This window comes from Pongo abelii, chromosome 16 (genome assembly GCF_028885655.2).
Source record: "Pongo abelii isolate AG06213 chromosome 16, NHGRI_mPonAbe1-v2.0_pri, whole genome shotgun sequence".
NCBI lineage: Eukaryota > Metazoa > Chordata > Mammalia > Primates > Hominidae > Pongo > Pongo abelii.
The window spans coordinates 41,910,327-41,914,346 of NC_072001.2; the positions used below are offsets into that span (position 1 = coordinate 41,910,327).

The 4,020-nt window shown below is 40.1% G+C and overlaps 1 pseudogene; it reads left to right on the forward strand.

Annotated features, from left to right (window-relative positions):
- The first annotated feature begins 1,909 nt into the window (after positions 1-1,909).
- LOC112129305 (small nucleolar RNA U3) lies at positions 1,910-2,008 on the forward strand (annotated as a pseudogene).
- Positions 2,009-4,020: the final 2,012 nt, after the last annotated feature.

A 4,020-nucleotide genomic window follows, 5' to 3' on the forward strand; every position in this document is an offset into this window, starting at 1 on the left:
TGCTAATTTGCAACCTGCGGGTCCCCTTCAACAGGGCCTTCTGTCCTCGGCAGCGATACCTCGAGATGGCCTATAATCATTATTCACTTAAAAGACTGTTTTTATTCTATTCCCCTAGCAGAACAGGACAGAGAAAAATTTGCGTTTACAATACCAGCTATCAATAATGAGAGGCCAGCTTGCTGATTTAATTGGAAAGTGCTTCCTCGAGGGATGCTAAACAGTCCTACCATGTGTCAGTATTATGTAAAGCAAGCTTTGCTCCCCAGTAGAAAAGAATTTCCTGATTGCAAGATTATTCATTTTATGGATGATATTTTATTAGCAGCCCCGAAGGTGCCAGTACTTGTAAATTTATATACCTCTGTCATAAAGAATACATACCTAAGAGGTTTAATCACAGCACCTGAAAAAGTACAGATGTCTTCTCTTTGGAAATAACTTGGGTACATACTAACTTCCCGGTCAGTAAGAACTCAAAAGGTTAAATTAAATACTAGCATCTTATGCACCTTAAATGATAATAAAAAATTATTGGGTGATATTAACTGGCTTTGCCCCATCTTGGGCATATCTACTGATAAGTTGCAAAAAGTTGCAAAATCTGTTTTCTATCTTAAAGGGCAATATAGCCCTGGATTCTCCCAGGTATTTGACCACTGCAGCAAAAAGGAAAATTGAAGAAATAGAGCAAGATATTTCCCAAAGGCAAATGGATTGCATGGACACCCAATATTCTGTCCAGTTGTTTATTTTCCCCACTAAACATTCCCCTACAGGGTTAATAGGACAGATGACCCCAGGACTGCACTTTTTAGAATGGGTTTCTTGCTCACATACTGGGACTAAAACACTCTCTCCCTATATCCAGCTACTTAGTAAAGTCATCTGTTCAGGCCACAGATGATGCAATCAGTTGCTAGGTTATGACCCTGATGTCATAAGAATTCCTTTGAGTAAAAGGCAATTTTAAGCAGTATTGCCCCTCTCTTTAGATCTTCAGATACCACTCGCTGATGACACAGGCCATTTAGAACATACCCTCCCTGCTGACAAACTGCTTCAGTTCTTATCTCGTACTCCTGTAATTATGCCTACAAAAGTAGTTCTCTCCCCCATACTTAATGCTTTAACACTGTTTACTGGTGCTCAGGTAAACATGGAAAAGTGGTCGTCTGGTGGAGACCACGTAATTCCTTCACTTGATCTGGGTTTACTAGCAATCAAAGAGCTGAGGTTGGAGCCTTAATACTGGCTTTGGAGAATTTTTCTGCTCAGCTCATCAATATTGTTAGTGACTCTACTTACTCCATTTGTTTGTTTGTTTATTTATTTATTTTGAGACAGAGTCTCACTCTATTGCCCAGGCTGGAGTGCAGTGGTGCAATCTTGGCTCACTGCAACCTCCGCCTCCCAGGTTCAAGCCATTCTCCTGCCTCAGCCTCCTGAGTAGCTGGGATTACAGACACCTGCCACTGCGCCCTGCTAGTTTTTGTATTTTTAGTAGAGATGTAGTTTCACCATCTTGGCCAGGCTGGTCTTGAACTCCTGACCTCGTGATCCACCCGCCTCAGCCTCCCAAAGTGCTGGCCTTACAGGCGTGAGCCACCACACCCGGCCTTACTCTGTTTATTTATTGCAGAACATCGAGGCAGCACTAATTAAGTCCACTCTGGAGCCAGCCCCACGTGCTCTTTTTCTCCGACGTCAGCAATTGCTAGATCAACGTACACATCCTATTTTTATCACACATATTCGAGCCCACAGCTCACTGCCTGGCCCATTGGCTTACGGCAATGATCAAGCAGACCTTTGGATTATGACATCACTGCTTGACCAAGCCACCCAAATGCATCAATTTTTCCACCAAAATTGGAGAAACTTAACTATAACAATTTCAACTTACCCAAAGACTATACTGTCAGGGATCATTTCTATAGTTTGTTTCTAGAGAAGTTTCTCTGAATGTGTAGAGCACCGCTTAATTTTTTAAATTTAGATGATAAATTTCAATCAGCTGTCACAAAAGCACTTTGCTAAAACCTCTCAAGACATAAAACCTGCAGTTTTATGGAAAGATGTAAACAGTAACGAATGGTATGGTCCAAATGATTTGCTAACATGAGGAAGAGGATATGCTTGTGTTCATACCCCCTCAGGTCCTCTTTGGATTCCAGCACGATGCGTCAAACCATATTATGGTATGGCTAGGACCCAACCCAGTACCAGAAATGAAGAAAATGACCCTACAGGACCCGCAGCCCCAGACAATGCGGCTTCTGTGGGTGACACAGGCCCCGGACAGAATGCTGAAGAAGACAACTCAGAAGGCTAAGCAAATCTTGCTTTAAACACACCATTCACTCCAAATAATTTATTCCTATTTTATTCTCTCTCTCTGCTTACAACCAGTACCTGCTACACTCTATTGGACTTATCTCTTAAATCCACGTTTCTTCTGCCCTGTTACTTTGACAAACACCCCCTTCCCAGCTTCTAACAGTGCAACTGCTTAACGGAAAGGGATTAACATACCCCCAATGGGGTTCCTTAGTCACAGCACACATCAAACTAAATTGCCAAGTAACACTACAAGTCACTCCTTGATTGGAAAAGAATGTTGCAAATTATACTCATGTTTGTCTTATGTTATTTACTAATTCTAGGATGCAAAGCCAGAATACGAGCAGTAACCACCATGCCTGACAGACCTGCTGCTGCACACATCTGTACTCTCCAACAAAACATGATGCTAAAAATGAAAGGGAGAGATGTAGGAGTTCAGTCACGGCGGTGGGAAAAATTGTAAGAGGAAATTATAGGAAAGAGAAGCAAACCTTGGAAGGCAGGAAGGTTTTGTAAAAGCCTGGGAAGAGAGTTATGGCTGAAAACAGCCTAATCCTCTTACCGTGAGCTAATAGCTTAGAGTAGGTACAAAGGAATGTAAGGGAGTTTATCTAAAGAGCTTGTTGACTCATGTGGTCCTAAGACCAATCATTTGTAGGACTGCTCTCTCTGGGGAAGGCAACCACATTAATTATCCACAAGTGTGTTGACTCAAAGCCTTTGTCATTAAATCTGTGCTGAATAAATGCCCACAGGGCCAGCTAGTCAGGTTGTGCAGCTGCTACAACTCTTTCTGTGAGTGGCCTGGTTCCCTAGCCACTCTTTCACTTTATATCGGTATCTGAATATGTTATTCATCTACTGTGCAGCCTGGGTCTGCAGGTCAGACCCCAGCATTTACTCAAAAAAATTTTATGCACCTTTTTTTTCAACTCCTTTCAGAAAACAATCTTGCATGTGTCGGTTGTTTGATATTGTCCCACAGGTCACTGAGTCTCTTTATTTTTTTTCTTCTTTTTCTTCCTGTGCTTCAATTTAGTTTCTATTGCTGTGTCTTCATTTTTACTGATGTTTTCTTCTGCAGTATCAATTTACTATTAATCCTATTCAGAAAAATTTTATTTCAGATATTGTATTTTTATGTCTGGAAGTATTCTTATTGATTTCTTTATTATGACTATCTTGTCCTTTAGGAAATATTGATAACATTTATAATAGTTAATTTAAAATTATTCTCTTATAATTCCATTATCTCTGTCACTTCTGATTCTGCTTCTTATTTTCTTCTGTTTTGAGGTAATATAGTGTTTCTTTGCTTGTCTAGTGAATTTTTATTAAATATATTATGAATGTTATAATGCATGTTAATTATTATTTTTCTCTAAGGAGGGCTTAAATTTGTCTTGTTAGGCAATTAAGTTACTTGCAAATCATATTAATGCATTCAAAACTTGTTTTTAAGATTTGTTAGGGTTGTCCAAAGTAGCCCTAACTCTAGGGCTAATTAAGTGAAACTACCAACACACGATTCTCTAGGTTCTTTACCGACTTCCTTGAGGCTCAATGGGGTTTCTCAGCTCTGGCTGGAAGGGATTTGAGTATCTCTTAACCTTGCTTAAACTCTAGGAGTTGTTCAGGTTACAGTTCCCATAGTATTTTTCCTCAGCAGTTACT